The 27921-nt window shown below is 40.8% G+C and overlaps 2 pseudogenes; one reads left to right on the top strand and one right to left on the bottom strand.

Annotated features, from left to right (window-relative positions):
- LOC128857633 (uncharacterized) lies at positions 1-27778 on the bottom strand (annotated as a pseudogene).
- Positions 20164-20282, top strand: LOC128859441 (5S ribosomal RNA; annotated as a pseudogene).
- Positions 27779-27921: the final 143 nt, after the last annotated feature.

The following is a 27921-nucleotide window of genomic DNA, read 5'->3' as shown; positions in this document are numbered from 1 at the left end:
TTAGGCTGAGGAAGATGCGTTTGAGGGTGGAGGTGGAGGTGGAGCTGATGAGTTTGATGGTGGAGGTGGTGGTGGTGGTGGGGCTGATGAGTTTGATGGTGGAGGTGGTGGTGGAGCACCTCCTGGACCACCCCGTCGTCCTGTAAATATTTTAAATAGTATGTTTAAATTGCATTTACGAATTGAATAAGTTGTTGGGAAACTTACCTTGAACTAGGACGGCTATTAAAGCAATAACAAAGAATAGAGCCGCGAAAAATTTCATCTTTCCAAGAAGTTCAACGTTTGCAAATTGATACTCACTTTAATTTTGGCAAGCCTTATATAGCATAATTTTACTTAGTGAAATATTGAACAAACATTTCAATATTTATTTAAGACTTTATTTATGGCACATTCCTAAGACAAACTAAAGACTACAATGCAAATAAATAGATTGCAGAAAAACAATGTTTTAAAAACATTTCACAGTTCAATAGCAGGCGCGTGTGGTTCGCAATTTCCTATAGCTACTAGGCAATGACGTAAAAAGTGCTAAAAATAACTTTGTCTGCTTGGTAAATATGGCTGAATCAAACTTCATTCTCATTCCTGCTTGACGTGAAATATTAGGACAAGTAAAGAATGTTTTCCGCTGGATGTCCTTAGTAAGTTATATCTCACGATGCATGCATTGTAACGGGTTGTAGTAAGCGGGATTGTAAAGGAGATATTAAGCCTCATTACAGTGTTCACGACTTGCTCTCTTGCTCCACTTTCAGTGAGTTAACGTGTAGCCTACATCTCAGAAGAAGCCACGGTCCCCTCAGATAGGAAAATAACCCTGCGGCTCTCTGCCTAGCCAGCTCACCAGCCTAGCAGTTCCGCAAAGTCTCTTTGAGCAAGTACCCATAAGGGCTTCATATCTAAGCATTCGGATGCATTTAATCTACCCTTTTCGAGTAGTTGAAATCGGCTTTAAAGTCGGCAAAAGTACTCGACTGCTCTCGAAAATAGTCCGGAATGCATAACTTCACTTTCAACTGCGCAAAGGCTACTGAGGTACTTAATATTTTAAGGTTTTTTTAAAATTTTGGCACATTCTAGTGTTTATTGTTCCACGGTTTATATGGAGGCACGGCAGTACCACCAAGGTGATGTAGCCGTTTTCTGCCTAGAACAGAACATTTTCACAGAATCGACAGATGATGGTCTCAGAGAGGCCAAATTTGTTCAAGTAATATCTCAGGCTACAGTGGGTTGTGAAGTAACCAGCTAAAAGTCTTAAGTGTCCTCTGCAAGTGAAAGTAGCTTATGAGCAATTTCTCTGTCCGACGTTAGGAATTGTTTCGCTTGTCACTGACCGATAGAGTTTCGTCAGTATTCAATGAACTTCTTCACTTCCCACCTCTCGAGAATTTCGTTGATGTGGCCCTTTCAAAGTCCACAGAAAGGATCGGGACCAATTAGGGGCATGTTTGCCCCTTTTTTTGCTAGATGGTCCGCTATTTCATTTCACTCGTGTCCAGGAACCCTATTAAGAAGATCCGGGCAGTAATATAACATTTTTGAGGTGATTGTTGTTGATAGAAGAAAAAATATCTGCCGTTCAGAGTCGGCTTGAAACTGTAGGTCCCTCCATTTGTGGAACAACATCAGGACACACACCACAAATGGGAGGAGGAGCTCGGCCAAACACCCAAAAAAGGGTGTACGCGCCAATTATATATATATATATATATATGTTGTTGATAGAAGGGCTTTCAAAGCCGCCTGACTATCTGAAAGTATATAAATGTGAGTTCCTCTCATTTAGCTACGGAGACATTCCCTCACACATATATCAATGGCATGTATTTCTGCCCGGAAGCTAGTTGGGTAGAGACCCATTCGAAATTCGATATTTTAAATTTGTATGTTCCTTAATGAAGACTTGGAAGTTCCTGAAAAGAATGGGTTTGGGAGATAATATGTCCACTCTGTGAAGAATAGGAGTGTGTCGGAAGTCTTCTAAGATCTTCACTCTCATATCTCCACTTTTTAGGTCGGAGTTGCCTTTTAGTCTTAAGGCGCTCAAACATACTTCTTTTTCAATTAAGACGGGACGCGGTGGTATGCATAGGAGCACATCCAATGCGTCAGTTTGTTATGTTTTCATTGCTGCTGTTATACCGACAATTTGTTGAGATCATTTGCCGCCTTTCGTTGCTTAACTTTGGGCCACCATACTATGGAGGCATAAGTAACTAAGGGCTTTACAACTGTAGTGAACGTCCAATAAGTCATTCTGGGACTGCGAGCGTTTTGACAAAGTTGATACCAAGGTGGTTCGCTTCTGTGGAGGGTTGAAGAGTCGATCCATTTAGGACAGGATATTTGATGTTGATAACCTTTTCCTAGTCAAAGGCACTAGCGCTGTTTTAGATGGGTTAATAGAGAGCCCTTTGGCGGCGCACCATTTGTTTGTTATGTTCAGGGCTTGCTGCATGCGGCTGGAGATGTTCTCCACATGCCAATCCAATATGTACTCGTATTCTACGTGTCGTATTACTAATAGTCCTTACTTTGTTAGTGCTCTACCTACGTGTTGTGTACTTGTTTCTAACAAAATATTTTCCTCTCGTTAAGCGAAACCTTTTATTCACACATAGACTTCTTAGGTTGCAATAATTGAATGTTACAAGATGACATCATACCAGCACCAAAGCGAAATGGAAGAAGAAAGTGAACATAACAACATCCAACCAAAACAACCAAAAACTTGCAATCTTACAACTAAAACGGCATTTGGTAAAAAAAACAAGGTACTCTTCTCAATACAATCGGTTGAAATGCTTCTGGTGCAAAAAAAGCGAAAGGTAAGTTCATTAAAGCAATTAGTTTCGGTTGCTTGTGATAGGTATAAATCGAGCTACATAATTCACAACGGCTTGAGTTCCATTAAGACATTTTATAACATAGAAATCTTACTCCACCACCAGAAAAAGAACAATTCGAATATTCAAAAATTAAGACGTAGTCAGAGGAAGGATCAGGGGGAGAAGGACTTAGCTTAACTTGGGGTGCCCAACTGGCGCCGGGGAGACCCGATAAAGTTGTGGCGGATCTTTGTTAAACTCGGCCAAAGTCGCCAAGCGGTTATCATGCCAATCAAGAAAAAGAAATTGGTACGTGAATATTAGCAGCGACTTTACTGTCTTTGCCTACACCCTATCCTTGTCTTGTCTTGTCCGACTTCCTACAGCAAAACTAAATATTAAATTCTGTCGCTAGGAGATAGAAAGTCGCTAAGGATGTAGGGTCCTTTATACCTGGAGTTGCCAATAACGACAGGGAAGACGGTGAAATTTCCAGAGGTAATAGAGAAAAATGGCATTCACTGTACCTTCAATTGTTATAAAGATGGTAAACGAAAGTCCAAAAGTTAAGCCGTTCTGTGAGAGTGGCGGGTGTTACTTAAGTACTTTCAAGTGTATTGCGATTAGCGGTCGGGTTTTATGTACAAGGCGGCAGTAGCCTTGGAGGCGGAGGTCTGGAAGAGAAATAAGCTGGAAGCGGCAAACGAAAAGGGGTTGATTTATTCAACTGAATGCCCCACAGTCTGTCCCGCAAATTTGACGGAAAAGCAACAATTTGACCGTAAGGAGAGCAATAAATGGTCGATCTTACGTGCTTACTTTGGACGCAGGTGCAATGAACTTGATCATCCGGTCAGACTTGGCAACCGGTAATGTGGAACCATGAGGGAGAACTACGATTTCTGCATAGGTAGTTTGCAAGGTCGTTATTAGAGCTTTATCAATAGTTCACACATTTTTACTGACTGAAATCATGGGCGACTGAAATCAATAGTTCACACATTTTTACTGACGGAAATCATTTGGGTAAAAGGGTTCTGTCATGCCAAAATATGGAAATGCTTCCGAGTACCGGATATGAGCACACCTTACAGTCCAGAAAGGTAACACTCAATCACCGTCAGCGGATTCCGCCAAAATGTGAAGAAGTCATACGAGCTATTGTGGAAGCAGGCTGTGGGACAAGTGAAGTGTGGGTCATTGAAGCTGCTGAGGAGAAGGCGAATATAATCGTGGGAAGAACTCTAGTGAAGGCGGGAAAGGACACGAGGGTTTCTGTAAGGGTACTAAATGATTTCAAGTCAGCAGTTATTCTATATAAAGGAGCTCTAATTGGAAAATGCTGAGCTATAGAAGCCATAGTAAGCTGCGACGAATCACAACAGAAATACCGAATAAACACAGACCGAATAGGCACAGGAGATGCAGAGGCAATTCGCCAAATTCCGCATCGAGTTCTATTAGGAAAGGGCGAGGAAGCAAATCAAATAATCCAAGATTGGCAATAAAGTGAAGTAATTGAGCCATCGTCACGTGGAGCTCAACGGTTGTGATAGTTAGAAAGAAAGATGGAAACGCCCGATTTTATGTGGATTACAGAAAGCTGAATGAAGTCACGAAAAAGGGCAGTTACATGTCGCCACGAATAGATGACATTCTCGACACTTTTTCCGGTGTGAAATAGTTTTCCATGGAGCATGTATTGAGGGAACTTCACTGGAAAACGTGTTTGGTCTGTCTGGACGACATCATGACTACGGGTAAAAAATTTGGCAACTTATGCATTGCCTCTGCGGCAGAAAGGGTGTACGCGCCAATTATATATATGTGTATACCTATATGCCGCCTCCGAACGGCAGATAGTTTTTTATAAGGATCTGAAATACATTCGGTTGTTGTTGTTTTAGTTGTTATAGGATCAAAAACATTCCCCATACATGTACGGGGAGTGCTCCTGCAGTGACAGTCCTTGGCCGGTTATATATATAGAAATCCGAGTCGTTCCGGTAACGTAGAACCGACTGTCGGGGGAACGAATATATACTTTACTTGCGAATAGATACGAAAACATACTTTGAAGATCAGCAAACCATTAAGGAAGTTTTTTCCAAATACCAAAAAGTCAAATCAACAAAAACAAAATGCATTCAGTGGTTTGCCATTGCTTGCGGAGGGACAACCGCTTCTAGAATGCTTTTATATCATTTGGTTTTTGAGCCCGTGGTTTCGGACCTGGTCACTACCAAAAGGTAGTCACTCATCAATCCATTCGGCCACAGCGGCCGAGTTCATATGCCATCTTATTTTACGCGGAAAGAATGCGATTTTATCACAGCGTCGATATTGAAACGTTTTCTGAGTCCCCTGGTACAATTTTCCGGTACGTTTTCTGTCAGACATCATTTCGTATTCTCCGTACTCACTATTTTAGTCGGTCTTCGTCTCTTTATCTATTTGAAATCGAGATAATGCCCTCGCGTATCTCGTTTTGAGAATTTGGCCACTGAAATTATCCATCTCTTTACGGTGTAATTTAGAAAAACATATGGACAATCTTCGTATTGAAGGTTGAATCTAATGGAAGATCCTCAAAATGAATGGAAATAGTCAATTAGTGCTCACAACGGACCCATTTCGTGGTCTAATTGGCAAAGCTGTCTCTATGTGCGATGCGGCTGCCAAACCTAACCTCTACTTACTTCTATGTAACTTCTTATATAAAGTTCGATTTATGTTTAAGGATATAGGATTTGTTCAACCATCGCAATTGACAATTTTATTAATTACCTATAGATAATGCAAACCCTGCACGTTTCAATTTAATCCCGATAAATCAGGCTAAATAATTGCGAGTTATATATTCTCAAGGCGCCCTTTTCTCGTTCAATACCATTATTCAACGATAAAAGCTTTCTCGTTCTCTCTTAACAAATCGGCTCCCTTAGCAAAACACTGGGTTGCTAGCTCTAGAAATTTTGAGTAAAAGTGGAGGAAAAGCAGAATTTGTAGAAAAAACCTTTCGTTTTCAAAATGATCTGCTTACGAGCAACAACTCGCTAAAGAGTTTTCATCGGTATGTTCAGGTCTATGGTAGTAAGACATGAGATACATACCGCTTAAGTCAGGACATGATAGAGTAATTGATGCAATCCGAGTTCGATGAGTGGTGAATTTACAAAGCTTTATTTCTTATGATGTGACGATTTTGAAGGAATTTATGTATTGCAAAGAGTTAGCATTTCACAAAGAGTTAAGACAGGCAGAATAATTGGACAGTTCCGACGCGATTGATAACATTGCATACCTCATTATAAAAAAGTTGGGTTGACGGAATTGGTTTCCAATGAGCCCAGATTCCCATAGATGGATGGAGTTTCCAGAGGAGGCTTAGCAAAGCACAGTACCAGCATGAAAAGGCTTCTCATAAAAAACCATCTGCCGGAATCGGCTTAAACTGTCGGACTGTCGGTCTTTCCATTTGTGGAACGCGCGCTACATCTCGGCCAAACACCTAACAGAATTGTACGGGTCGCGATCGGTTTTAAACTTAAAACTTATTTACAAAATAAAATCTTGGTTTAAGTGAAATAATCATTTATATTGTTAAACATAAACTTGTTAAACTTATTGTTTTAATATTAGACTTGGCAATTTTCGCTAATAACTTCTATTTGTACCATTCTTTACTTTAAATATTAATTAAAATTTATTTCTTAAACCGTTCACAGTTTCTTTCCATTTAAGTAAGAAAATATAACAGGTGGCGCTAAAGTAATCCTCCTATCAGAAAATGCTATAAATTTTGCGATTGGCCCCTAATGTCAGTTCTGTTTTGACATTTGTGTAGTAAACACATGCGAAATACACGTTAATAAACAATGTTACGCTACACTGCTCCAGAACGCGGAATATTGCTGACTATTTATTTGACCATTAACCGGTCGGTAACTTTGGCACAACGTGAATTTCGTCGCAGATTTCCTCGCCGTTCAACGCCTACTGGTGAAACACTGCGACGTTTAGCCGCTCGCCTCGAAGAGACTGGCACAACACGAGATGCTGCCAGGCGTGGCAGACCCCGGAGTAGCCGTTCTGCAGAGAATATTGCTGCTGTAGCCGAGGATGCCATGGAAGCGCCGTCGACATCAACCAGACGACGTGCCACGCAAATGGGTATCAGTCGACGGTCTTTACAGCGAATTTTGGTACAAGATTTGAAGATGTTTCCGTACAAAGTCCAGACGGTGCATCAGCTGTTAGCTGCTGACCGCCAATCGCGTCTAACATACGCTCAAGCCATCCTTAATCACCACCAAGAGGAAGATGATTTTTCATCAAAAATAATCATGAGTGATGGGGCCCATTTCCATCTTAGCGGGTACGTAAATAAGCAAAATTTACCCTTCTGGGGCACTGAAAACCCGCGTATAACCCACGAAGAGCCATTACACCTGCTCAAAGTCACTGTATGGTGTGCTGTTTTCGGTGGAGGAGTCATCGGACCTTTTTTCTTCGAAGACGTCGCGGGCCAAACGGTTACTGCCTGTTGGTTCCAACAGGACGGTGCAACGGCACATAATGTACGTGCCACAACCGATATGCTAAAGGATGCATTTCCCGGGCGCCTAATCTCCCGTTTTGACGATTTGCACTGGCCAGCAAGATCGCCTGATTTGACCGCTCCAGACTTCTTTTTGTGGGGCTTTTTGAAGTCGCGGGTTTATGTCAACAAGCCTCAGACTCTTGCAGCTCTTAAAGACAATATCCGTCAAGAATGTGAGGACCTATCGCCGGAATTTTTGGCCAAAGTGATGGAAAATGCCATAAAAAAGGCTCAAATGGCAATCAACTCTGGCGGCGGCCATTTACATGACATCATATTCTCGACTTGATGTAAAAAAAATTAAAAGACCAAATAACAATAATCCACAAGACGAATCAAAGTTTTTATTTTTTTTTTTAAATTACAGCCAAAAAACATCGCAAGGTTACTTTTGCGCCACCTTGTATTTGTACCATTCTTTACTTTCAAATATTAATTAAAATTTATTTTTTAAACCGTTCGCAGTTTCTTTCCATTTAAGTAAGAAAATATATATACTCATACGTATATAAGCCCCTTTTGAATGTCAAACCATCAAATTAAAACCAAAAATTAAGGTTGCATGTTTGTTTGGATGTGCTTTCGGCCGATGGCGAAAGTGTTGGATTTATATCAACAACAAAGCAATAATACAACAAGTCAACAGCGTTAACATGCCTTACATACAACCCGCACACGCATGCATTGTAGGTATACATTTGAGGAAGCTCAAGAAGCCAGTCACTTACTTTGGTTAGCTGGCTTTCAGACAGGTTCTCCCTAATGCCTCCTGTTCCACTTCATGTCTCACACCATCCAATTTTATAACAACCATTTGAAATATTGTGTTTAAAAAGGACTACTGTTGGCATAGTTCGCTTTGTAAGAATGCAAAACTTTGGTTATTTTATCGTAGTATATTGCATTTTTCATCCTTTCGTTTTTATCTGTTTTTCGCACCCTTCAATACACTCAGTTGCTTCGTTCAACGTGATTAGTTTTTCTTCCCTTTTTTCATTCTTCCAATGTTCAATTTCATTTTTCACTTGGGACTGTAGGCGAGCAACTTTGAATTCTGAAGCAAAAGTGCGACCGTGGCATAAAGCGATGATAGAGCAAAACTTTAATACGACATTGCAATTTTTTAGCCTGCTTTACAAGCGGAATAGGGGGGTTCTTTAAGTCCTGCATAATTGCAGAAAAACAAAAATTTAACAGATCTTGTACTAAGATATGCTAGAGAAGGCGTAGCACTTCTTTCGCGTAATTGTAGCAATCCTAAAAGAAACAAAATTAAACACTAGCACAGAATCGCTTTTGTCTGCCAACACTTCGTTGCAAGGAAATGTACATACATACATGGTGGATATTTTTTTAGGTACTGGCTCGAAGGAGGAAGGAAAGGTTGGTGGGATAGTATTCTACAAGAAGCTTCAATTAAGCTAAAATTTAGGCTTTCGGACATCTGTAGTATTTTCCAAGTGGAGGTCACTGTAATAAAAGATGCAGAGAGACTGTATCCAAATGCTTTGGCTTATTTGGGTTTCCGGTCACAGTGGCATAGATAGATACTGCTGGGTTGATGGGCTGACTAGACATGGAACCCTGAGAGGAGCTGCGGTCTACTTCTGGAAAGATGGGCTTCGCGTCAACTCAGCGAGCGCTGGGTTAGCTGGCAAACGTGCAAAGTCGCCAGATCCTCTGAGGGAAAGGGGTGTTAGATGAGTGAGTTTTAAACGGCATGTGAAAAGGTGGTTATTGTCGTGCGGGGTGCCTTCACATGCCGGACATATGTTTGGTATGTCGGGGTCAATTCTGGATAAGTAGGAGGTTAACCTGCTACAATATCCAGAACGTAATTGTGCCATAGTTACGCGGGTCTCACGGGGAAGCTGGACTTCTTCATCTGTAATTGGTGGTGGTTGAACTTCGATTACGGAATTCCCCTTACGGGAGCTTGTGAAGGGGGTAACAGTCTCCCGGGGAATGTCGTTTAATGTCTGTCTAAACATTGTCTGGTCCGTTGGTGTCTGTTTGTTTTGTCCTGGAACTCGTCGGCGTAGTGTAGTAGGTATCTCCTGACGTGCCTGGGAGGCGGCTCTGGCTCAAGCAGGTGTCTGCAAGGGTGAAACCTACGGTAGTACACTAACAGGAACTGCTTGCTGAGCAGTTTGTTATGCTCCCTAACAGGTAGCATGTTGGCCTCGTTGTGACGGTGTTGTGTTGGGGACATTAGGAGGCAGCCCGTCGCTGTCCGAATGGCATTGTTTTGGTATGTATGGAGCTTTATCCATTGCGTGTCACTGGTTCCAGGTGGCCAGACAGGCGCAGCATAGTTTAGAACTGACCGATTTTGGATTTTAGTGGCAATTGTGGTTGTGTGCGCAGAGAAGGAGAGCAAACTGGCGAAGGTTACACCCAAAATTTTAGGATTGTTTACTGTTGGAATTGGGGTGTCATCGACTTTTACCTTGAGAGACAGTTTGACCTCCTTTGTCCAGGTGGTAAAGAGCGTCGCCGTGTACTTAGTGGGGAAAGTTGAAGATTCCTCGCAGTGAAAAAGCGAGAAAGGTCGGTGAGGTAGTTGTTCACTTTGGAGCACAGGCCATCGATGTCATTGCCCGACGCCATTATCGTGCAGTCGTCAGCGTATGTGACCAAGGAACCTCCCTCTGATTGCTGGGGGAGTTTCGAGATGCAGAAGTTGAACAGCAAGGGTGAAAGGACACCACCCTGCGGTACGCCTTGCTTAATCTTCGTCTGTTTAGATGTATGGTCACGAAAAATCTCTGACGGGTGACGACCGCTCGGATAGTTGGCGGACCACCTCTTCAGCCCTGGTGGGAGTGTCGTCTGATAAATGTCATATAGTTGCGAGGAATGGCTGACTGTGTCGAAAGCCTTTTTCAAGTCCAACGCTACTAGGACAGTCCTCTCGGGGACAGTCCAGGGGCGATTTTGGTTAAGCCCGCGGTTTATCTGGGCGTTTATGACGGTGAGTGCAGTGGTGGTGCTATGCACTCGACGGAAACCATGCTGATGTAGGGCTGGGGCCAGATGTTTCGTAAAGAGTGGGAGTAGAAGGGCTTCAAGTGTCTTCACTACTGGCGAAAGGTGAGTTATCGGGCGATAAGATTCCCCTTGGTTGGCGGGTTTTCCAGGCATCAGTAGTGGGACCACTCTCCCTGCTTTCCACTTGTCAGGGATGATGAGAGTGGACAACGACAGATTGAAGACCCTTGTAAGAAATCCTACTCCCAAAGGTCCCAGGTGCTCCAGCATCACGTTGTCCAGTCCGTCAGGGCCAATGGCTTTTGATGATTTTGCTTTATTGATGGCCCCCTGAACTTCATCGCTGGAAAGTAAGTTGCGCACTGTCGTTCGTCAGTTTGTGCAATCGTCTGGTGGCACGACGCTTGGTTCTGTCGGCCGGAGGATGCAGTGTAAAAAGTCGGCTGAAATAGCTTGCGCATCTCTTCGGGTCCGGGGAAGTACAACCATTGAAGGTGATTGCCACCTTGTTGTTGTGCTTCGTCAGGTTCGACAGAGACCTAACGGTGGACCAGAGCTTATTCACACCAGTGGTGAAATTGCAGGTCGTCAGATGCTCAATCCATTTGGTCCACTTATGTTGGTCTACCAGTTGTCGGATCTCCAAATTAAGATCCCTTATGCGGGGATCCCCGGGATCGACCTGGTGTAGGTGGTCACGTTCGTTTGCTAAACTGGCTACTTCGGCTGGGAAATTAGGACGGATGTCCTTGAGCCTTCCAGCGGGAATGAAGCAAGCAGCAGCAGCTGTGAGCATCTTGCGGAAAGCGCGTTCGCCGGCGCGCACATCAGTAGGGATGGGAAGAGCGGCGAAGGTGTCTTCGGTGAATTCCGCAAAACCGGCCCAATTAGCTTTGTTAAAGTTAATATAGGATCGGTGATTCGCGGAGACGAAGTCGGCAGGTCTCTCAATCGAGACGATAATGGGCAAGTGGTCTAATGCAAGCGATAGCATAGGTCGCCAGGGTATGCGATTTATCAGACCAGCGCTAGCAATTGTTATGTCAGGCTAGCTGCTGCAATTGCCCACTATCCTGGTGGGGGCGTCGTCGTTCACAGTGATGAATGTCGAATCGTATATCTGCTATGCCAGTAGCTGTCCCCTACGATCGTTTGGCAGGCTTGAAAGCCAGAGACCGCGATGCACATTAAAGTCACCTACAACCAATCGGTTTTCACCCTATGTCAGGGTGATATCCTGCCGGGCGTCAGGTGACAGGGGGTATGTAAATATTATATATGTATTTCGAGCTCGGCATCGCCTGACCGGACAGCTATACCTTAACATTCTAAGGTGCTGTCCCTGGGGTCGATGCCTTCGTCAATGAGACGATACTGCACAGTGTGGTAGATTATGAACGCAAGGCCACCACCACCTCGCTCGCGATCATGTCTTTGCACGTTATAGCCCTCCCTGGTGATCAGGGAGGACCTAGCGTGCAGCTTGGTTTTTTGGACCGCAGCTATTGTCAGCTTATAAACTCAACTATCTCGTCGATCTTATTCGTGAGTCCGTTGCAGTTGTATTGTAGAAGCTTAAAGCTTCTAGCTAAGGATGTTGTAACATGTCTGCTTGCCTACGTTGGACCTGCTGTGTATTTCGCTGTAGTTGTTGCGGCTTGATGGTGGGGGGCGGCTTGATGGTGGAGTGCAGAGCTCTGCAGCAGGGAGCAACGTAGTCAGTTGTCCACTCACGGGTGGTGCGCAGGCTGGAACATCTCCGAAAGTGACACGAGCCATTGCAAAAATTGCATTTGACTGATGCCAGGTTCCGAGGTATTCTGGTCTGACACACGGAGCAGACTGTGCGGGGGACCAAGAGCTGCTGGATTGTCCCCGCACTGTGTTGGAGCTGGAGGGAAGAGGATCGGGTGTGTTGGAGGAGTTGTGTTGCTCCAATAGGCTCCTTTGTGTGGAGGAATGGATTGTTGTGGCGGTTGGAGGTGCCAGCCTATCAGGAGGGGGTAGTAGCCGTTGAGGCAAAAGACGCCTGCTGGCGGGAGCAACACGTGGCCAGATATCGTGTGGATCACTCCCTATGCGACTTAAGGCCTGAACAGGTCTTAAGCTCGCTCCACCCGTTGCACTTGTTGCACCTAACCTAGGTGGAGTTCGGGTGGAGCCGTTTATGGCATACACAGCAATATAATACTGCTCGCCTTGGATTCGATACCAGCCCTGAAGAGAAGTATTTGGAGCAAGATGGGTGCGAGGAGTTTCTCCTGTGACTTAAGGGGTGGGGTGATAGACTGTTCACTAAACAGGGCTTGTTTACTGGGGCGGCAGCTCTTGGTCGGGAAAAACCAGAGTCATTCCGGTAACGTAGAACCGTCTGCCATGGGAATGATCCTCTGGTCTATGTATGTATCTTTGCATCACTTAAGCGCTTTTCAAAGATAGTACACAAAGTAAGCCAATAACGGGTATTTCGAAAGGGACGCTGGAAACTCATTCAAGTTTAACTGCCATATTGTCCAGTTTGATGTGAATTACTCAGTAGTCGATGATCTATCACCATTGGTGGTTACGGTATTGTTGAATAAAACACGCCAAAGTTTATTGTACAAATAAATGCTTTTATTAATATTGTTGCAATAGCGAAGATTCGCGAACCGAGTGGCAACAATAGCGAAGGAGAGTCCAAGACAAAAACATGAAGTAGCCTTGATGGCGACAACAGATAGGGCGACATTGAACTCTTTCTGGATCTACCGTCACAACAGAACTTGCCAGAAGATACGAGCTGCCAGAAATTACCATGGTTATTAAGCACATGTATATAAGTCGAATAAACGAAAAGTAATAAAGTGATTCATTTAGAAATAAAGTAAAGCATTTTTGTGTTTTATTCAGCAATCCAGTGATCGAACACAGAGAGTTATTGTAAGAGTTTTATTTGAATTTTAAAGTAAGAAAGATCGTAACAGTATATTCCGGCTCTCAAAGTATGCGCCCCAGGCATCACCACTTTCTTCCTCTAATTTCCATATAACTGTACTGGTACCGAGTTCCTCGTTAGAAATCCACCTAATTCGCGAAACGGTGCGAAAATATTTATTTATAAAAGTCTGCAGTTCGACAATTCTTTGGATACCAAACAGTTTCACAAGCAAAGATTGGTTAAATAAGCGGATTCTCGTAGGTTTACTAAACTATTTAGAGCACCAAATATGATTAAAGCTAGCGTGTCCAACTCACGTCTAAACTTCAAAGAGATGCGATTATCTCTAGGTAAATGCAATGATAAACAAAAAACTCTACTAAATACTGACAGGCGAAAAGGTAATTAGCGCAATTCGCTTTAACAATTTACATTTAAAAATCGGGCATCCCCATTGAAAACCCCTTATGAGCATTGCAAAACTCAGCGTTAAAAAGGCATCGCCACATCCTCGCAGGCACATGGGGATACAGGATTGCTTGTGGTAAATCTGTGCAAGGTGTAATTGCATGTGGTTTTTGCCAAACTCATCTTCAGAGGACCCTAAGCTTCAACAGAAGACCCGGAGTTGTGATACGAATTGCTAACGCACACCCACACCCAAGAAATTAGTAAATGTATGCAGTCGAAAGCATGATGAGGTCTTCTCGATGCTTTAACTGGGCTTAAGGGGACAGATACCTGTAAACGGCCATATTTTCCTTGATTTTCATTAAGATTATTTAAAATGAAGAAGTCAATATATTTTTTTCAAAAATGGCATACAGTTTATTTGAACATTTAAATAATATAAACAAATTTTGTTTTTTAATCATTTAAAATGGCGGATGTACTCTCAATTCTGAATACGAATTTCAAGTCAGTTTGGGCCGTCCAGCCTTCAATTACAAGTAAATTGCAAAAAACCCCAAAAATTAGCGAAAATTCGAATAAAATAGCAAAAATAGCAAAAAATGGATAAAATAGCAGAAAATTGCTGTTGAAAAAATTGAAAGAAATCTTTTAAACACAATTATGTATATAAATTTTATTGCATTGTTTATTAAAAAAATACAAGATTAAAATCTGAAAGTGCAAAAAAATTGTAAGATCTATGAAAATGACGTATAAAAAAAATTAGAAGAACGATTTTCCTAACTTTCAAACTGTTGTCCGGTGGTATCGAACTCTTCTATTTTCAAATGATCTACGGAGAGGATTTCTCTTTCGTTTGTTGGTATATCTCTTTTGAGTGTCCAGCAATAGTCTGCCATCATGTTGATATTCCAATTCCCTTGATACCTAGTCTCCATTTCACTTATGTCTTGATGAAAGCGTTCTCCCTGTTCTTCACTGTACTCCCCAAGATTCTCAGGAAAGTAGTCGATGTGAGAATCTAGAAAGTGTAATTTTAGATTCATTAAGCATCCTAAGTTTTTGTAATTTGTCACTAATTCTTCGACTATTGTCCTGTAATTTTCACTTTTATTTTTACCTAAAAGGTTATGACACACATTTTTTAAACTTACCCAAGCTGCTGTCTCCGTATCATTCATTTTACCTATAAAATTAACATCCTGAAATAGAGTTCTAATTTGGGGTCCATTAAAAATTCCCTGTTTTAATTTGGCATCACTTATCGCCTGAAACTTTTCTCCCAAGTACTGAAAACAATCCCCATCCCTGTCCAGAGCTTTGACATATTGTTTCATGAGACCTAATTTGATGTGAAGTGGCGGTAGCAGATAGTTTGAAGGTTGAATTAATGGTGTTCGTATTACATTTTGAGTACCGACATTTAATTAGACTCTAGGCCATTTTTTTCACATATTGATTCTTTCTGTCTCTGCTATCCCACAAACATAGATAGCAGGACTATTTTGTGAATCCTGATTGTTGGCCTAAAAGAAGTGTTGCGATTTTGAGATCCCCGCAAATTTGCCATTGGTGTTCTGAATACTTTATCTTGTCCAATACAATTTCCAAATTTTCATAGGTTTCCTTAAGCTTCGTCGAATGGGCCATTGGAATTGGCGCTAATATGTTTCCAATGTGAAGCAAGACAGCTTTGAGACTTCTAGCTGATGAATCTATAAAGAGTATCCACTCATCGTCTTTATAGATATTAGGTTTTAATTCATCAACCAAGCTTTTAACATTGGAACAGTACACCACCCAGTTCTCATCGTCCTTTGTGAAAAGCTTCCGGAACTCCTCTTCTCTATTCCGATAAAAATAAGTACGATCGAAATTAGTATGTAACGGATCAAAATACATAAAAAATTATGCTTTCCTTAGATCTCAAAATTTGTTTTTTGCCAAAACATCGAATTTTCGCTATTTTTTGGATTTGTTTGCAATTTACTCGAAATTGAAGGCTGGACGGCCCAAACTGACTTGAAATTCGTATTCAGCGGGTCGAAAAACATGCCCGTAGATAGGTGGCGCCCGGTGTACAGACAATTTTTTTTTTTTGTGTGCCGGTGTAATTAATAATAGTTTCTATATGAATTAAAACAAAAGGGGGAAAAAAATTGTGGAATAAAATGCTTAAAAAAAAAATTAGTTTTGTGGCGAATTTTCCTACTATTTTTGCTTCGAAAAAATTATTTTTTTTTAATTTTCGAAAACTTGTAAATTCACATAGAAAGTAATAATATCATAGAAAAGATGTGTGCAAAATTTCATTGAGATCGGTCAATAACTTTTCGAGTTATTGTGTACGTCAATTCGAAGAATATAGTTTTGAGAAAAACGCGTCTGAAGTTTAAATACATGAAATTTCTACCTCTCCCAGCGCTCGAACGCTAAGAATAGAGTCGTCACGGTTGATGATCTATAATATAAGAAATACTAAAATTTACGTTCTAAAATTTTTTTGACATATTCTTAAAGGATTATATTAACATTTTATGAAAAAAAATTTTTTTTTTCGAAATTTTACAGATATCTGTCCCATTAAACGCACACACACTCGTTATTGGAACGATTGTGCTCGTATTAAAATACATACATCTGCATGTCAATCCATATACGAGTATTAGCAGGTATTAAAAGGCTGTTGCAGGAGAAAAGAGATGCTACAGACTTTTTAGATTCCTACGTTTTTCTTGTGAAGAATTTTTTTGTGTCAAACGGCAAACGTCTTCGTTTCGCATACATCCAAAGCATTGCAAAAAGGAAAAGAAAGCTAAGAAAAAACTCGTATGTAAGCAGAAGAGAGAGTATGTCAAACGGTTTGGTATTTACATCAGTTCATACAAACATCAATATGGGAAATAGCAAAGCACGAAAAGTCGTTGCATATATGCCGCTATGTCTTTGGTTTGCAACTCTGTAAAATTTTTGCCACCGTGTAAAATGGCTCCGCGTAATACCGTCAGCTTCATCTCAGAAATGAAAAGGGGCGCTTAGAGCCATTTGATATCCAACACTGTCTGAAGTGACCTCGTATTTCTTTAGACTGATGTCGGAGCTGATGGTTTGAGTCCAGAGTTGAAAAGCTCTGGTACCATTGTCTGCAATAATCGCGCAGTTTCTATGCCAGTGCCTTTCAAATGCCCTTTCGAATTATAAAAAGAGGAGAGAGCAGCGTTGCTTTTTATGGACATGGCTAGGAGGAATTGTCAGATCGAGGAGCATTAATTACAACGAAAACGTGCAGCCACTATAGAACTTTCTCAGGACCTCATTGCCTAGACCATAGCGACTATCCAATATTTACTGTGCGAATGCTCGACAGAGAGACAGAGGACGCTTATATGAGACAGAGAACGCTGAAGAACATTGTGGTTTATCAAACGGAGATCAGTAAATAAATGAAAATGTCACCTTCATGCGCTAAATGACTCCTGAGTGGGCACCATCGACTCTGTTGATTTTCTATTTCCAGTTTGAACAATCAGCTCCTTGACTCATCTAAGTTAGTAAGACCGATTAGTTCAACTTCTTCATCTTAAAAATTCTCTTTTCTCTTTAACGCCTTGCACCATACTTAGTTTGCATACGAGAATGAGTTAGGAAGTACTTGAAATTTAGGGCAGATGGTATTGCCGACTTGAAGCTAATATTTTGCCTGTTAAAAATCACCACAATTTTGTGACTGATCTGTTCGATCAATCAACACTAGTTTACTCAATATCGGTGCGGTCGTGATAACACAAGTAATACTGAAAGTGTTGGTAGCCCAATCGAGGCCGTCATTCTTTTTCTTTTTTAGCATGACAGTTCTGGGTGGACCACTGCTTCCGCTGCATCGTTGGGTTCCATTATCAATCCAAGGCCGTTGTTGCGGTTTAGCGATAATTAGTTTCGGCTAAGAGATTGTCGGCCTCGAGATCCTAGTCCATCCTTGGACGGTGTTCCCCTTGCCTTATTTGATCTCTTACTCTGCACTGGGACTTTCCATGCGATGATGGCCTACCCTACCCATTCGTGCTGCCCATCCTTTCGTGGTGCTAACCCTTTCGAGGCCGTCATACCATTGATAAAATTTACAGTACGGCGAATAAAAGTATACGAACTTGAGAAGGCTGCATGCTCACACATGGAAAACCGAATCCGAAGTACGTAGGTTCGTTTGCTTGTTGGGCAGGTTCAAGGCGGAGAGCAAGAATCAGTGGACTTCAATAACAGCCATTCCCACGTCAATGGGAACCGGAACGACCCGGATTTATACCCGGCCAAGGACTGTCATTTCAGCAGCATATGGGGAATGTTTATGTTGCTTCAACAACAACAACAGCCATTTTACAAACATATGTTAGGTCCGAATTCCGGTTCCGGCACCAGAGGAAGGCCTTCTCTGCGTTCGAAAGATCAGGCGGAAAAGAACTTGGTTTCACTAAGTCTGTCCAACTGACGCCGGTTAGCACGAGAAAGACTGCCGAAATGACTGGCGCGGTTAGAAGATCCGAATTTCGTTAAGTTCAAAGTTAAGCAAAGCATATCAAACAAATAAATAAATAAAAATCAATCCCTATGCAGGTGCCGAAGCTTTGTGTGCACACAGCTCAGTTGTGTTCTATTTAAAAATAGTGACTCACGTGCAGCTTTTTTTGTGCTTTCCCACCCTCATATGTACGTATGTAGTTACTTATACAATATCGTGCAATACACATATTCATGACATTTATTGAAGCACAATGTTAGGCGCATTAGCATTTGAGTATGCCATCAAGTAACTTTCGCTATGTCAGTGTTTCCCAACTACAGTGAGCTTGTTGCTTTTGTCATTGCTACAGCTGCTATTGCATATCCAACACAACCACTCGTTGATGGGCCGGCATTCGTGTTGTTCTTCAAAAGGGTTGTGCGCTCAAATATTCACAGCATACTCGTATCACAAAGGAAATGAGAACGGAAGAGTGTGTCTCGGAGTTGGTGAATGGTTTACGGTAGTGGCGCTCGCCAAGCAGCCGGGCAATGTGGTGTGCCAGGTGTTGGAATGAGGCGACAGCTTCATATTTTATTTATTATTTTAGCTTACAACTGTTTGTACATGTATGAATGTAGGTATGCATGTTTGAGCATGTCTGTTGCAAGCCATACGTATGGTTTTAGTATTATATTCAGAGTTAAATACATGAGTATGTATGTGTGTATTAGGTGATATGTACTACTTAATGGCGTGCAGATGTGCAAGTGTATGACTTTTTGAACTACGGTTAGTGAGTGAGGTTTATGCCGTTATTTTGTGGATTTTTGTTAGCATTGCTTTTGCTACAACAATTGTTATTTTCATTATTATTGCTGCGCCCGCGCTCACTGCGTGCAATCGGGCGGTGACTTTATTAAGTAGGTATGTATGGTATTAGGCATAATTATGCGCGGCCGTAAGCCTAGCTGCCTTCAATCGATTGTTAGCCCTCTCATTTGCCCATTCGTCTGGTAAATATTGGCATTAGTAAATAGCGTAAACAAGAATTGTGAAATCAAATTAACAAAATCGTGTGGAAAATACGTGTGTGCGTTTGTATATGTGTGCGATACTTGTTTTCGTTTTTATTTTGTATTTGGCAGATGGTTGATGGAATAATGATAACATCGCTGGCCTCATGGCATTATCAAAGCGATTACCATATTTATTTTATTTTCATCAATAGGCGCACGCTTTAAATGTGTGCAGCAGTGGATGAAGGAATTACGGCGAAAGCCATATTAATTTATAAAAACAAATAAAAGCAAATGCAAATCTATGCATACTTAAGCAGAAATTTCACTGGCTTCTTAACCACTTGCATTTAAATAAATTTAGAAATGGCAGAGTGAATTGCACGTGCATTATCCATGTATTGGGTTGGGGTATACGTTCGTGGCGTTTTTATATTTTCTTTTATTTTACATGGATTTGTTTGCTGTTTGGCAAAGGGTAAGTATTCATTCCATATATGTAACTCTTTGTGTCTACAAAACAATGTTAATTGTATTTTTGATATATTTTATATTTTATTAGTTTTAAGTCTTAGAAATGGAATACCCAAGAGGCAAAAATCAACATTTTTGACAGCTGGCCAGCTTTGATTTTCATCGAGGTCGTGAAATAAAACCATTTAAAATTTAAAATAATATATATATACATATATATATATATATATATATTGGCGCGTACACCCTTTTTGGGTGTTTGGCCGAGCTCCTCCTCCTATTTGTGGTGTGGGTCTTGATGTTGTTCCACAAATGGAGGGACCTATAGTTTCAAGCCAACTCCGAACGGCAGATATTTTTATGAGGAGCTTTTTCATGGCATAAATACACTCGAAGGCTTGCCATTGCCTGACGACCATACCACGCTAAAAACATCGGTTCTCGTCCGATCACCGAAATTAAGCAGCGTCGGGCGCGGTTAGTACTTGGATGGGGGACTGCTTGGGAACACCGCGTGTTATTGACATCCAACAAAAAATTTAAAGTAAACTTTATTAATATAAATAAGAAGATGGAACTTCGGGACACAGAGAAATCTTTAAGTTGCTGTCGGAGCAGTATCCACTGTTTTTGGCACCTAAAGATGACCTGATACCCACAGTTTCGTTCGGAAGGAAATTTGATGTCAGATTTCCATTGCGTGAGCAAAGGAGCAATCCAGAATGCATGCAGGGAGGTTTGACGGATATTTTCTTTACCGATGGGTCCAAGACTGAAATAGGGTCTGGAGCCGGATGGTACTTAAACGATAGTAATAAGTATCACTATGCTATGGGGGGAATGGCAACTGTTTTTCAAACAGAAGTTTTTGCCATCCTAAAAGTAGCCGAATGGATAATCGAGAGGAGATGGAGCGGGAAACAGATTGGAGTCTTCAGTGACAGTCAGGCTGCATTGAAGGCCCTGGAGAACGCGAAGCAAACCTCGATGATTGTTCAAGAATGTAAGAAGAAGCTTAATTCTGTCGCAAGACAAAACAGGCTTGTACTTATATGGGTTCCGGGACACTCCGGTGTTCAAGGAAACGAAATTGCCGGCGAATTGGCCAACCGTGGATCAGCGGTGCCCCCACAGGGGCCAGAGCCAATAATCGGAATCAGTCCCGCAGGAATCAAGAATTGGATCTGCGATTATGTAGGCAATCTACATAAAGAGCGATGGTCCGGTCTAGAACGCTGCAGAACTGCAAAGTGTTTTGTGACAAGTCCGAACAGAAAACTGTCAATACTAAAACTTAGAAGGAAAGACATTCGGTTGATGGTCGGCATCATTACAGGACACAACCCAGGGGGTCAGCATATGACCACCATTGGAATCATCGAGGACCCGGTATGCCTGTCCTGCTTGGAGGAGGCGGATAGCACTGAGCACTTTCTCTGTGAGTGTCCTGCCTTTGCTAGAGCGCGACTACGGGTATTGGGTTCCGATGTCATGGGAATGAGTAATATTCGTTCTCTAAAACTGGAGGATATTTACAGATTCGCCAAAGAATCTGGAAAATTCTCACAGGACTAACTATCTCTATCTCTGTCTCTATTCTTTCCTATCTCTTTCTCTGATACTTTTCTCCCTCCCTCCTTAACTATCTACCCCCTTTCCAGAGCTTTAAATACAATGGGCTTTTTAGCCTGAGTGTTTTAGGAGCCACCAAATCTCATGGTGCTCCTTGGCTCGACCTCTTCAAATTCAAATTCAAATATAAATAAATCTTAGGGAACAATTTCTTTTAAAAAACCATGACATAAACATTAGAAAAACTTTTCCATCAAGAGCGGCTTATCAGCGGTGTTTTAAGATTTAATATAATATTAAGTTGCATCGAGAATTAAAAAAACACGTGTGCTCCAATTTAGTTATTCAAAGAGAAGAGAGTTTATTCGAACAAACATAAGTTAGCAGCTAGGAAACATTACGCCTTATTCACAATTAAAACAAATACACCAATGCATTTCCGAAGAGTCTAACGACAACTATTTTACAGATGTTTTTCTCTAAGGTAAGGATATTTTTGTGAATGCGCGTTTATCACTCTCGCACATTTTGCGCTTTTTCTTAATGTGTTCGTGCATTTATTAAATGTACATTTCCTACATTCAGAGTCATATGTTTGTTCTTGTTCTTAAATACTTTGTATGTTTTGATAGGTGCATGCCAACTTTTCAGTGCATACTTTCAGGCGGACAGCTTTAAAAGCATTGGAAGTATATTTCATTTTGAGCCACCGAAGATGGATTACAAGGTTTGGACATCCGAAACGAAATTGTAAGAGTGACTGTGGCTGTTCCCAAGGATGATTGTACTAATTGTAGGTACTCTTTGTGTGAGCGATATGTGGTGATCGTTCTTTATGTGTATTAAGATGTGACCTCATTTTGAAATCAGTGTGAAATGCGCTTAATAAATTTATCTTACTTTTTATAAAGTTATACATATCAGGTGTATACCTATAAAGTGAGACTTTTTTTTAATTTTCAAACGTTTATTAACAAAAAATGGTTACAAATTTAATCTTCAAAATAATAGCCATCGCTAGCGACACATTTTTCCCATCTCTCAGGCAATTTGTGGATGCCGCGCCAAAAAAATTGGCCGTCTTTGGCAGCAAACCAATCATCGAGCCATTTTTTGGCTTCTTCGTGAGAATTGAAGCGCTGCTCGGAAAGTGCGTGGCCAATCGATGCAAACAAATGATAATCGGAAGGCGCCAAGTCTGGTGAGTAAGCCGCATGCACCAGCGGTTCCCAATCGTACGTCTCCACCAATTTCCGGGTCCCTCTTGTTCGATGTGACGGTGCATGTGGCGGTGCATTGTCATCAAGAAAAATTACTTTGTGACGCCGATCGGCATATTCTGGGCGTTTTCGGTGTATAGCGCTGTTGAAATCGGCCAATTGTCGTTGGTAGAGTACACCGTCAACTGTTTCACCTGGCTTAAATAGCTCATACCAAATCATCGATTTTTTTTTGGCCGTTGTTTTTGGCTTGTGGTCGGGCGGACCATACGATCGTTTACGCTTGGGATTGGAGAAATACACCAATTTTTCATCACCCGTTACGATTCGATGCAAAAAAGACTTCCTTTTGAACCGGGAGAACAGCATTTCACAAGTGGTTTCACGATGTCGGCAAATCGTAGTTTGAAGGCACGAAATTCGACATTTTTAAGAGCGACAAAAATGCATTCCTGTATGAAACGTAACAAATAATGAACTGGATATTGCTGACAGGTGACAGGCGAAAAAAACAAGACATTTCGGAATGTTTAAAAATACTCCTACCCACATCTATGGACTAATAGCTGAAAGTCTCACTTCATAGGTATATACCTGGTATTTGTCTAAAGTTCCCTGGTAATATACTGTGGGCAAAAAGTAAGGTGAATTTATTTGTCAAACTTCGCGGGATTAAAACTTCGCTCTAGTTATTTTTTTCATGAGTTGGCAGCACTGTTAATAACATCTGGGCCAACTTTCATGTGAATGTCATTATCAGTAATATATTTACGCTTGTGTTTACCAAACGACCAAGAGTGCATTTCTTGATTTTTACAATGTCTGATTTGATTGAGCAGAGAAGTGCCATCAAATTTTGTTTGCGGAATGAAATTTCGGCTGCGGAAACGTTTAGCATGTTGCAGACGGCATTTGGTGATTCGACCATGTCGCAGAAAAATGTTTATAAGTGGTACAAAGACTTCAAAGAGGGTCGAGAACGTGTTGATGACTTGGAGCGCTCCGGACGACCATCGACGCCAACAGAGGACCAACACGTCAATAAAGTGAAGGAGTTAGTGCTCAAAAATCGTCGGTTTACTGTTAAAGACCTTACTGCAAAGACTTACTGGAATATCAGAAGGATCTGTGAAAACCATTTTGAAAGACCATTTGGGCCTACGAAAAGTCAAATCTCGTTTGGTACCGAAAACTCTCAATTTCTTGGAAAAAAGTTGTCGCGTTGATGTGTGTGAAACAATGCTTTCAGACTATCAGGATAAGCTCAAATGCATCATTACGGGAGATGAGACTTGGATTTATGCTTACGACCCTGAAACAACCGACCAATCAAGCGAACATCGTGCTAAAAGCGAGGCCAGACCGAAAAGAGCACGTCAAAGTCGTTCAAAAATAAAGGTCATGATGACAGATTTTTTCGATTTTCGTGGTGTGGTGCACTATGAATTCCTTCCACCCGGTCAAACTGTTAATAAGGAATATTATTTGAGCGTTATGCGTCGTTTACGGGAAGCAATTCGTCTAAAAAGACCAGAATTATGGGCCAACAACTCTTGGTTTTTGCATCACGATAATGCACCGTCTCACACTGCACTCGTTCTTCGTGCCCATTTCGCCAAAAATTCCACGCATATCGTTCCGCAACCACCATATTCGCCTGATTTGGCTCCGTGTGACTTCTGGCTATTCCCAAAACTCAAGAGACCACTCCGGGGAACGCGTTTCGAGTCGATTGAGGAGATAAAAGCTGAATCGAAGAAGGGGCTGATGGCTATACCGGAAATGGACTATTTGGCATGTTTCGGGGATTGGAAAAATCGTTGGCATAAGTGTATTTCATCGAGAGGGGATTATTTTGAAGGGGATGAAATTGATTTACAAGAATAAATAAAGATTTTTCATATTACAACCAAATTCACCTTACTTTTTGCCCACAGGTAGATATAAAAAAATCAACACGGTCTTCGCTCATGTTGCTGCGTTGCTATCTGAGTAAAGATTGATTGGACAGAGAGAATTCGGTTGGCGGGTTCCCTCGAAGTTCCCCTCATTATTTTGTTTTTCTCATAGTTATTGCCCAAACCTGGTAAATCTGTCATCCTTCAGTGGCTAAGGCAAGGAACTATAATGAAGCGGAAACATGAAAACAAAAAAATTGAATGGGGCGAAAATAACCTGTGACATTTCTTTAACTTCCCTATTTTTATAACTACCACTGCACTAAGGTCCAGTAGGTAATTTTTTACGTAAAAATACATTTTTGTATAAATCTTCTTGTTTACAAAAATTTTTATCAGCTTTGGTTACCGGCATGTTGAACAAGAAATAAATTGGAAACTGATGATAGCTGGCAACCAACTTTCTTAACGTGTACTCAAAGCCATCTTTTATGCTGGCCATAGACGGAAAAAATTGGTTGAAGCTCGTTTCGCCACACAAGTGTGGATTTGCAGACGATTTCAGTTTCACGCTGGTCATTGCTGAGTGAACAAAAAAAATGATTTTCATATATAGCACTTATTTGTGCTTGAAATAAGGGGGGGGGGAAGACTTTTTTCACACTTTCAGTAATAGTGTTTTTGTCTACTTCCTAATATTTTTCTAATTTTTTATATTATTCAAATCTGCCACGATTTTAATTTAACATTTCTGTCTTTATATTCATCGCTCCTGTTTTTCTTTTCCCCATGATGGCCCTAGTAGATAAGATATGCTAAGACTACTGCTTCACAAAATATTTTGCTTAAAGTTGCCAGTTGTGCGCTCATGTACACACCCAAAATTTCGAGAGAAATGAGAAAAATCATCAACTACGTCATACACACGCAACCGATTGCAAAATTATGACAAAACTTTGTTGTCCAATTTCGATCGGTTTGCCCACAGCGCCACACAAGCGTCACTCTGTTGAAATTTCTACCGATTATTTCGATTTGTTGTCCGTGCCGTTGCCTGCATTAGTATTTTATTATGTTGTAATTTTTCGCAAGCAAGAAATATAATAATGCTGTTATCAATCTTGTATTTGGTCGAATAGAGCTAGCGACTAGATCGTAAAATTATCTGCATAAGTTTCTTCCAATTTCAGAATTTTTAATTTTCCAGAAGCAATTAAAAATAAAAACTCAGAAATTTCTCAATTTTGGATTGGTATTAATAAAGATTATATGTTTTTTCTTATTGGGTTGGAATTGAAATTCCATTTCTGATGGCTGGATTGAAATTTTTTATGCACTTAGGTCGTATTATTGCCTATTGCTTTTACGGCTGCTCAGAGAGTGAATTTAAAAGATAGGGACAAGTCACAAAATGGCTCCTCGATTAGAAGGTCGCGTAGACCTATCGCGTACAATAAAAATTAGCAACTACGTATGTACACATGCAAGCCAATCTATCTAAAGAAACTGCAACAAATTAAAAAAAAAATAAATAACACGAAAATTCCACTGAAATTAATGTACCTCCATGGCAACATAGAAACATATACAAAATCTAACGAAATACACTAAAAGAAATACAAAAACATCGATTCAAAACAAAAATAATTCAACACAATTTAAGAAATAAGACGATAGAAATCATAATAAAAAATAGTTTAAAAAAACTTGATACAGTAAATATTACAATCATTCTATTGGCAACTACCTATGTACAGGAGGTTATGAAAGTGAAGCAAAATGCATCCCACGCTTTAAACTCTAATTTGAATTACTCTATTTGTATCTTAATTTTTGTTATAATTCTGTTCTGAGGTAGTTGACTATGACTGATCGTTCGATTTGCTATTACTTCATTATAGGTCTCTTTGTCATTAAAATTTATTTTCTACTTTTTAGTTCGATTAGCAAAAAAGCGTGTTTTTTAGTTTCTTTAAACTATTTTTTGTTTATTATGAATGAAAATTATTGTTATCATTGCAGTCAGTGAATAAATGATTCGATATATTCGTGTTATATTTAATTCCTTTCTTATCGACTGTGAGTCTAAAGCTATGCAGTTATCGGCCGTGATAAAGAAGTAATCGGGATGAAGAACTTATTTCGTGGAGGGAGCCTGAGAAACTGATTTACAAGAATAAAAAAAGATTTTTTCATTTTACAACCAAATTCACCTTACTTTTTGCCCACAGGTAAAAAAGAAAATATTAATCCTGGCAATCCTAATAAGGATAATGGAAAACTTTTATCAAATTATTGCATTGTCATCGGTCCTTGATAGGTGTGCAAAATTTCAAGTCGATCAGATTTTTAGAAGCCAGTGAAAAGTAAGCTCAAAGATTCCGTTACATGCATACATACATACATACATACAACCCGAGCTAATAAAAGGGTGTTAAAAAAGAAGCTGCCGTAATAACGACAGTTTTACGTCAAAGTTTGTTCACACAGACGGTGGAATACCCTAGCATTTTGTGAATTTTCATCCCGCCATTTAAAAGTGTAAAGAAATAAAATAAAATATAGGGAGAGACGTGGAGCGGATATACGTTATTCCTCTGCAAATTTCCCACACTTTATTTTCAGTAATTGCAAATAAACCCGAAAAGCTTAATATTATATACATACATGGATTGAATGTAAATCGAGACAAATATCAGAAGCTGCAGTTGTGCCTCTTGGACTCTCAGCTGAGATTTCGAAACAAATTTTATAAGAGGTAGTATTCGCATGCTAGAAAGGTTTCAGTAATCCGTAATATGGCTGATATTTACAGAAGAGCAGTGTTATCCAGTTTGTTCTTGCAAAAGCATAGAATGGAATTGCCAAGTGCAGTAGTTGGTCTTTTGAAAATCCCGATGTTCATTCCAATTGTGAGATACCATCTACAGCCTTTGTTTTCTTGGCGGGCCTTACTTTAACTGCACGTTCTTCAGCACATCTGCATTACTATAAGCTTCTGCGATATTTATCACAACAGCTTCTAGCTTTACGCGTTGTGTTCGCGGTTTGCTGCTTTTGTTTGGCTCGGCTAGCTTTATCTTCGGCTACCCTCATCCTTTTTCTCAGAGTTTTTTTTTGTTCCTGCTGGGCTCATTTGCCCTGGCTTTCTTATAGTTCTCAGATGCAGCCGAACTGGATGCTGTTCGCTTCGAATTTGTCGTCGCAGAGGTGAGCGTATCTGCTGCTGGGTGGGTGGCAGTGTACTTACGGGGGTTCGAGAGCGCCCTTCCGTTTTCTGCTGGCTTCCAGGAACGTCTGTAGTTCAGCGTTACATCCAGCAGCTCAGCCATTTTGGATACTCCAACTTTGACTTCGTTGATTATGTTCTTTTGCACGTCTGAACGCGTGCTGCATAGACCTTATCACCAGCTTACATTGGGAGATCACATGTTCCTCTATCCTCCTCATATTTTTAATCAGCTCAAGCCGAGGA

Source organism: Anastrepha ludens, chromosome 3 (assembly GCF_028408465.1).
Source record: "Anastrepha ludens isolate Willacy chromosome 3, idAnaLude1.1, whole genome shotgun sequence".
Classification (NCBI taxonomy): Eukaryota; Metazoa; Arthropoda; class Insecta; order Diptera; family Tephritidae; genus Anastrepha; species Anastrepha ludens.
This window is presented reverse-complemented; position numbering and strand designations above follow the sequence as displayed.